The sequence below is a fragment of the Lissotriton vulgaris genome, chromosome 6 (assembly GCF_964263255.1).
Source record: "Lissotriton vulgaris chromosome 6, aLisVul1.2, whole genome shotgun sequence".
Taxonomy (NCBI): domain Eukaryota; kingdom Metazoa; phylum Chordata; class Amphibia; order Caudata; family Salamandridae; genus Lissotriton; species Lissotriton vulgaris.
The window spans coordinates 915,242,863-915,251,859 of record NC_141694.1 but is presented as its reverse complement, the minus strand read 5'-3'; the positions used below and the strand labels follow the sequence as shown (position 1 = coordinate 915,251,859).

Below are 8,997 nucleotides of genomic sequence, written 5' to 3'. Positions count from 1 at the left end.
TACCTCAGACTTGTTATAGGTTCAATATTCTCCAGCAGGATTCATCCAGCAGTTGTTTCACGGTAGAGCGCAAGTAATAGGACCACGGCTAGTTAAACGTTTCCCATTTGCTGCTGGACTCTATGTGATGGCCGTCACGTGGTGTGCTGCTTTTGTATTTCAACATGGGTCCCTTATTCTCGTAATTACAAAAAAGCTTGTTGACAAAAGTGTGTGTGCGTGAGGGTCTGTGGACGTAGGCAGGTGTGTGCAATTGAATGCTTACCCATTTACATGTGTGAGAGGGACAAACCAACTCCTTGTGGGCTGCAGGCTTACAACTGGTAGCCCCAGTAGCCAGGCAGAACCACAGGTAAGGAAAGAGAGAGAGAACGTTGGTCCATTATTAGAGAAGGACCATGAGCATCTTGCCCTGCTACCTTCTTCCCCTCTCGGCCACGATCGGCCAAGACCTCTCTATTAGGGTAGAGAGTGAACATTTCTTGGACCTCAGAAACTGAGGGATGTAGACCCAATATGTCTTCCAAGCGCATAGAGACCTGGTGCCCATCTGGCATGGTGTTTTTCAGCTTACCCGACCAATCCGGTTGCAAGGTGGACTTTAACAATACTGCTAAAAAGGCACTCCCAGACATCCCTGAGGCCTTCATTTGCATAGGCCCTGCCCTTCTCTTTCCCCCACATGCATCAATCTAGGATTTTGCATTTCTTAAATAGCGAAAATTAAGGAATCGCTATTTAGGAAATGCAAAATGCTATGCATCAAGAAATCCTAAAAGTTTTTAGGATTTCTTAATTTTCGGAAATTGCGATTCCTTAATTGCGAAGTGCAATTAAGGAATGGCATTACATTGATTCCTATGGGCCTAGAGGCCCATAGGAATCAATGTAGTCAATTGGAAGGCAGAAGCAAATTGCGAGTGGCACTTAGAAAATTTCATGGGTGCACGGGGGGGTCCAAAGGACCCCCCCCTGCACCCCTGAAATGCATTTGAAAGTGCATGTTTCACACACACATGTCCTAAGGACATGTGTGTCTGTAACTGGACAGTTTAAAAAATGCATTTTCAAGCATTTTTAAACAATTTCGCAAATTACCACGAGGTTGAACCTCGTGGTAATTTGCACTTCCAATTTGAATAATCGCAATTTTTTTTTAAATGATGCATAGCTTTTAAGGAATCGCAAATTTGCAATTCCTTAAAAGCAATCGCATTTTTGGAATTCGGTAAAAATACCGAATTACTCAAAAATGCTTGATGCATCCCAAACACATATTTAGGAAGTGCAAACGGCCGAATTTACCGATTCGCACCGTTTGCACTTCCTAAATAGGTTGATGCATGTGCCCCTTTGTCCTGCTTCCCACAAAGCAACGCAACACTGCAACAGTATAGATTTGGGGGTGGTGAAGAATAATGACAGGGATTCTAAAAAAGAGAAAGAAAAGTCCCAGAAGTCCTGCAGGCTTCCTTGCTAAATGCAGTTGAACATAGAGCGCACCTTCTTTACTACAAGGCAAATACATTAAAAATGTTGAGGAGAGACTAATTGAAAAATACATATTACGGGGACAGCACTGGGACCTGCTTTATTTTTTTCAATTAGTCTTGAAAGCAAAAAAGATTTCTCTCCTAAAAGCTGTTAAAAATATGGAACGCTTCACGAATTTGCGTGTCATCCTTGCGCAGGGGCCATGCTAATCTTCTCTGTATCGTTCCAATTTTAGTATATGTGCTGCCAAAGCGAGCACAATTTATTGATGAACTGACAATGTTTATAAACTCTCTAAATCTACAGTCTCTAGACATAGGGTGGCCTGGCAGAGATGCTCAGATGGCCAGTACGCATTCAAATCTGAGCCAATGGTCAAAAAAGTATAAAGAGTAGCAATCTATTATTCTTCACTGCATTTGTGGTCCAAGACTAAACACACCGTAAGTATGTCGATTATGCCAGGGTTGCAAAGGCTCATGGTTCGGGCTAGTTTGAGTTTGAGTTTGAGTTTGAGTTTGAAAGTTCTTGTAGAGCGCACGTATACCAGCGGTTTCTTGGCGCTATAGCTAACGGGGACTGAGGTTAGACGCAGGGAGGACAGAGGGAGCAATTATTCAAAGGACTTGGTGAATAAGTGGGTTTTAAGGGATTTGCGGAATTGTGAGTAGAGGGGGATGGAGCGAAGTTCAAGGGGAAGGGAGTTCCAGAGGGTGGGGGCAAGGAAAGCAAATTTGGATCCGCCCCACTTCTTTCTCCGGAAACGTGGGATGGTGAGGAGGGACTGGGAGGAGGAACGTAGGGCCCTGGTGGGGGCGTAAGAAACAATCTCAGAGGAGATGAAGGCCGGCGCCAGACCCGATCGGGCCAGGAAAGTGATGGATGCGAGCTTGAATTGAATTCTAGCTCGCACGGGGAGCCAATGAAGTGATTTCAGGAGTGGGGTAGAGTGGTGGAATTTGGGGAGATTGAAGGCCAGGCGAGCCGCCTGGTTTTGGATTTGTTGTAGGCGACGCAGGCTGTATGCAGGGATACCAGCATACAGGGCATTCCCATAGTCCAGGCGGGACACCACCATGGCCAAGATGATAAGTTTGAGGGCAGAAAAAGTGAAGAAGCGGGACACCCTACGTATAGTACGCAGTGAGAGGAAAGAGGAAGATACCACAGAGCTGACCTGGGAGTGAAGGGTGAGTTGAGAATTAAGTTTTATGCCTAAAGTTTTAACTGAGGAGGAGGGAACGGGAGAAGAACCAAGAGAGGGGGGCCAAAAAAGGGGGGACCAGGGACTGGATAGACCACCCGTCAACACCAACTCGGTTTTATCAGGGTTGAGTTTAAGGTGGTTGTGGTTCATCCAGTCCCTGATATGAAGCATGACAGTTTGAAAATTGAGGACAGCAGAAGGAGAGGAAAGATTGAAGACCAGCTGGAGGTCATCCGCATAATTAAATACGGCGACCTCCATCTGTTGAAGAGAGAAAATCAGGGGAGCAATGTAAAGATTAAACAAGAGGGGAGAGAGAGAGGAACCTTGGGGGACCCCGCACTGAACTTTCCGGGTGTCCGCTGTGAAGTCACCCAGGCGAACAGCCTGGGTGCGGTCGCTCAGGAAGGAGGATAACCAGACCAGGGCACTACCCCGATCCCCGCCGCCCCGATACGGGAAAGTAAGATGTTGTGATCCACCGTATCAAAGGCGGCTGAGAGATCGAGGAGCACGAGGGCCTGGTACTGATTGGTATCCATACCCTCCCTGAGGGTGTCTAGGACCGACATGACAACGGACTCCGTAGAGTGTGCGGGCGGAAACCGGCTTGGCGGGGGGCAAGAGCTCCGTGCTTCTCCACAAAGGAGCTCAGAGCGCAGGTGACATGGCGCTCGAGCACCTTAGCCAGAAATGGCAGAAGGGAGATAGGGCGGAAATTGGCCGGGACAGAGGGATCTGCCCCAGGTTTCTTCAGGATGGGCACAATGACCGCGGATTTCAAGGAGTTGGGGACTATGCCTTGTGAAAGGGAGCTGTTAAGAAGGTGGAGGGGAGGGTCTGGCCAAGAGACAAAGATGTGACGGGGGATGTGGGCAGGACAGGGGTCGAGTGGGGAGCCAGATTTGATCAAAGGCACCAAAGAGGTCAGACTTTCCCGAGTGAAAGAGGGAAAGGTGGTCAGTGTGCCTTTGGGGGAAGGACATTGAGAATCAGCAAAAGATGGGGAAGGTGGGGGGATGTTAGCCTTGATAGTAGCAATTTTTTGAATAAAATAGTTATTAAGAGAGAGGCAGAGATCTTCGGACGGGGCTGGTTTTAGAGTAGTTCTGTCAGAGAAAGCCAGGTTGTGGACGATGGTAAAAATCTCTTTGGACTGGTTCTCTGCTGCTAAGATTTTGGAGGAGAAATAAGATGTTTTAGCCTCCAAGATGGCTACAGACAAGGAGCATTGTGACGTCACGCTGCCTGTGGAACAGTGATATTAAAGGTAAAACAGCTGCACAGTAGGTTAGGTGAAGGGCTCTGAGAGTAGAAAGGCAGCATGCTTGGGTCCCTGGACACGGTGAGCTTATGATAATGTGTCTGAATTTTCGCCTGTGTTGTAATATTAAACCCCTTATTGTTGTAAACGCCTACTTACTAAGGAGTTCTCAAGCTCAGCCCCAAACAGACCTGGAACTGATAATGTTAATGCAAACTATTTAAGAAACTGAGCCTGATCTAAAAGATTTCCTTGGATCTAGGACCATTTCGCCTAGCTTTTAGGTCCTTCCTTCTCCTAAAGTCCTTTGTACAACTTAGGAAAACCTCACAGAACAGACTTTCAGGAGGTCAGATGGCTTTCCTTGTGCCTTCACACACACACACACACACACTTTCTAGCCCTCTTAAGGATAAAAGGATGGGTGAGTCTACATAGGGCCAGTGGCGCAATGGATAACGCGTCTGACTACGGATCAGAAGATTGTAGGTTCGACTCCTATCTGGCTCGGAAGGGTTGTAGGTCCCTGTATGATTATATTCCTGTGGAATTCTTATTTACCTCAGACTTGTTATAGGTTCAATATTCTCCAGCAGGATTCATCCAGCAGTTGTTCCACAGTAGAGCGCAAGTAATAGGACCACGGCTAGTTAAACGTTTCCCATTTGCTGCTGGACTCTATGTGATGGCCGTCACGTGGTGTGCTGCTTTTGTATTTCAACATGGGTCCCTTATTCTCCTAATTACAAAAAAGCTTGTTGACAAAAGTGTGTGTGCGTGAGGGTCTGTGGACGTAGGCAGGTGTGTGCAATTGAATGCTTACCCATTTACATGTGTGCGAGGGACAAACCAACTTCTTGTGGGCTGCAGGCTTACAACTGGTAGCCCCAGTAGCCAGGCAGAACCACAGGTAAGGAAAGAGAGAGAGTAAGTTGGTCCATTATTAGAGAAGGACCTTGAGCATCTTGCCCTGCTACCTTTTTCCCCTCTCGGCCACGATCGGCCAAGACCTCTCTATTAGGGTAGAGAGTGAACATTTCTTGGACCTCAGAAACTGAGGGATGTAGACCCAATATGTCTTCCAAGCGCCTAGAGACCTGGTGCCCAATCTGGCATGGTGTTTTTCAGCTTACCCGACCAATCCGGTTGCAAGGTGGACTTTAACAATACTGCTAAAAAGGCACTCCTAGACATCCCTGAGGCCTTCATTTGCATAGGCCCTGCCCTTCTCTTTGTCCTGCTTCCCACAAAGCAACGCAACACTGCAACAGTATAGATTTGGGGGGGGTGAAGAATAATGACAGGGATTCTTAAAAAGAGAAAGAAAAGTTCCAGAAGTCCTGCAGGCTTCCTTGCTAAATGCCGCTGAACATAGAGCGCACCTTCTTTACTGCAAGGCAAATACATTAAAAATGTTGAGGAGAGACTAATTGAAAAATACATATTACGGGGACAGCACTGGGACCTGCTTTATTTTTCTTAATTAGTCTTGAAAACAAAAAAGATTTCTCTCCTAAAAGCTGTTAAAAATATGGAACGCTTCACGAATTTGCGTGTCATCCTTGCGCAGGGGCCATGCTAATCTTCTCTGTATCGTTCCAATTTTAGTATATGTGCTGCCAAAGCGAGCACAATTTATTGATGAACTGACAATGTTTATAAACTCTCTAAATCTACAGTCTCTAGACATAGGGTGGCCTGGCAGAGATGCTCAGATGGCCAGTACGCATTCAAATCTGAGCCAATGGTCAAAAAAGTATAAAGAGTAACAATCTATTATTCTTCACTGCATTTGTGGTCCAAGACTAAACACACCGTAAGTATGTCGATTATGCCAGGGTTGCAAAGGCTCATGGTTCGGGCTACAGACAAGGAGCATTGTGACGTCACGCTGCCAGTGGAACAGTGATATTAAAGGTAAAACAGCTGCACAGTAGGTTAGGTGAAGGGCTCTGAGAGTAGAAAGGCAGCATGCTTGGGTCCCTGGACAAGGTGAGCTTATGATAATGTGTCTGAATTTTCGCCTGTGTTGTAATATTAAACCCCTTATTGTTGTAAACGCCTACTTACTAAGGAGTTCTCAAGCTCAGCCCCAAACAGACCTGGAACTGATAATGTTAATGCAAACTATTTAAGAAACTGAGCCTGATCTAAAAGATTTCCTTGGATCTAGGACCATTTCGCCTAGCTTTTAGGTCCTTCCTTCTCCTAAAGTCCTTTGTACAACTTAGGAAAACCTCACAGAACAGACTTTCAGGAGGTCAGATGGCTTTCCTTGTGCCTTCACACACACACACACACACACTTTCTAGCCCTAAGGATAAAAGAATGGGTGAGTCTACATAGGGCCAGTGGCGCAATGGATAACGCGTCTGACTACGAATCAGAAGATTGTAGGTTCGACTCCTATCTGGCTCGGAAGGGTTGTAGGTCCCTGTATGATTATATTCCTGTGGAATTCTTATTTACCTCAGACTTGTTATAGGTTCAATATTCTCCAGCAGGATTCATCCAGCAGTTGTTCCACGGTAGAGCGCAAGTAATAGGACCACGGCTAGTTAAACGTTTCCCATTTGCTGCTGGACTCTATGTGATGGCCGTCACGTGGTGTGCTGCTTTTGTATTTCAACATGGGTCCCTTATTCTCTTAATTACAAAAAAGCTTGTTGACAAAAGTGTGTGTGAGTGAGTGTCTGTGGACGTAGGCAGGTGTGTGCAATTGAATGCTTACCCATTTACATGTGTGAGAGGGACAAACCAACTCCTTGTGGGCTGCAGGCTTACAACTGGTAGCCCCAGTAGCCAGGCAGAACCACAGATAAGGAAAGAGAGAGAGAAAGTTGGTCCATTATTAGAGAGGTGAGGAAATAGAAATTTCTATGTGTCCCCCACTCGCACCCCATCCATGCACACGTGTCCCATGTATGTCATGTAATTCCTTTTCTGTGCCCGCTAGAAAGACGCAAATACATTTGCGTCCAATGTTAACATGTCAGTTATACAGTTCTCCAAGAAAATCACGTTAATTAGACTTCTAGGCCTATGGTGCCAATGTCTTTACATGGTGCACTTTCGAATCTTGCACACGTTTTCCTCCATGTTTTCTGGCCCAGTCGAGCCAGACCCTTAATCGAGGCTCCGAGTTCTTTTCTGCCTCTGAAAGCTGCCGTTTAGGTATGCATCCCTGACCTCTGCCTTACTTCCTGCTCAGACGAGCGGTGCCCGGCTCGGCCTGGTCAGCTTGCCAAGACGATGTTTTACCTACAAGTTATCTGCTCATCCTCCTCGAAAACGCATTCCAGTCTAGTGAAATAGGTAAACATATTCCCGGCTGCAGAGCAAAGGGCCCTGCCTTCCTGTCTCCATGCAAGTAATTTACTGCTCCCGTTACCATGGTAGGCCCATGGCCTCCGCACCCTACATGAAGATCCATATGCACGCACTAGCATTCAGTGATGAATGGCCCCTGCCCGAGAGACCTTTTACTCCAGACACTACATCCTCAAAACATACGATATCAGATATGCTGTATGTATAGGTCGTTCTGACATCCCAGACATTAGTCTCCTCTACTAGTGCTAAAGTCAAGGCCCCAGCTCCCCCAGTCATGCTCAGTTGCGCGCGCATCTGTAATAACAAATTTCTGCTGATTCTGCAAATCTATCCTGAAGCATCCACCCACATGTGACGTTTCTTGTGATGATTCTCTGACATGTCAAGTGCACGCCCATGTGTACGCCTTCTTACACGCCTCCTGTTACGCACATGTGTTCTTATCTCTCTCTTTTCACCTGTTACGCCTACTGTATTCACTTCAAGTATACTGTTTTACTATATATAATGTGTGATGTTAATAAAATGTTGAATGTCCCTTCCTGAACCTTAGTGGTGATGGAACCCGATGTCCCATGCTTCGAAGCATTTCATTAAAGCCCGTATGACTCAGATACCACGGACTCTGCCTCTCATTTGATTGAGCTATCCTTTATGTAATTTAATGTAATCAAAAATTGTACGGTAAAATATTTACCACATAATTTGGCACCCGAATAGGGACCCCCCCTTCCCCACTCGCCGGCGATGTACCGCAGGCCTTGACCCCTACGGACCCCTGACGGAACCAGTGCACTCCTGCGGGTTTTCCTGCTATCTCCCTCAGGCCCACGGAGGAGACGGAGACTGCGACCCGGCATCCAGACGAGGCGGTGAGGAATGCGGAGGATCCCGACCAGAGGCCCAAGTCGAGAGAGCAAGGTCCGAGGTATCCGGAGGCCCACCTGTTCCGAGGCGCACGTGGCGTAGTAGCAGCCAGATGTCGTAGCAGTCCAGTCCAGTCCAGTTTTAGAGGCCTTCAGTTATTGCTTCCCGGTAAGTACCGTTGTTGGGAACGCATCTAGACGGGTTCCTTAATTTGTGCCCGGTCAAGACAGGTCTGGGTACACAGACCTGGTCCAGACGTGTTCATTTCGGTGGACACGGTATGACGTGTCTCTTTATGGGACCGGTATTGCCTGTACTGTTTTAGCAGTGTATCTAGAAATTCAGTGATTCAGTATTCTAGTATTGTATCTCGAGATTTCGGTATTCATGTGTCTTCTATGTATCAGGTAATATCCGTCTGAAATGTTTTAATGTGGTTTAATGTTGTGGTATGAATGACTGTTTCGCTATTTCATTACTGTGTTTACCGTGTTCACGTCTAAAGCAATCCGAAAATGCCACTGTTCTCGAAATTACGTCAGTTAGGAACCAGGAAAGGGATACTCGAAGAAACAGTTCCTGTTCCGCCTAGGGAAACTCCTGGACATTTTATGTACCACAAACATGGCTTAGATGCCATACTGTATCTAGATTTGTGGGTGGACTATACAAAAGACCTGGAAGAGAAGTATAGATGGCCTGTCTCAGGGACATGGGATGCTGATTGCATCATGAGAGTAGAAGAAGCATTATGGAAAAAGAAAGCCAGGCAATCCCAGAAAGATGCCATAGAGTTATGGCGTAAAGAAGCGCATAGAAGAACAGAGAAAGA

At 46.5% G+C, this 8,997-nt stretch overlaps 4 non-coding genes across 4 annotated transcripts; 2 read left to right on the top strand and 2 right to left on the bottom strand.

The window, feature by feature from the left end:
- Positions 1–1,646: 1,646 nt before the first annotated feature.
- LOC147708167 (U6 spliceosomal RNA) lies at positions 1,647–1,753 on the bottom strand. The gene has a single exon (XR_015296759.1). It is a non-coding gene; the product is annotated as a U6 spliceosomal RNA (small nuclear RNA).
- A 2,649-nt stretch (positions 1,754–4,402) lies between these two features.
- Positions 4,403–4,475, top strand: TRNAR-ACG (transfer RNA arginine (anticodon ACG)). Its single transcript has one exon. It is a non-coding gene; the product is annotated as a tRNA-Arg (tRNA).
- Positions 4,476–5,490: 1,015 nt separating this feature from the next.
- On the bottom strand, positions 5,491–5,597 carry LOC147708165 (U6 spliceosomal RNA). Its single transcript, XR_015296755.1, has one exon. It is a non-coding gene; the product is annotated as a U6 spliceosomal RNA (small nuclear RNA).
- Positions 5,598–6,310: 713 nt separating this feature from the next.
- TRNAR-ACG (transfer RNA arginine (anticodon ACG)) lies at positions 6,311–6,383 on the top strand. The gene has a single exon. It is a non-coding gene; the product is annotated as a tRNA-Arg (tRNA).
- Positions 6,384–8,997: the final 2,614 nt, after the last annotated feature.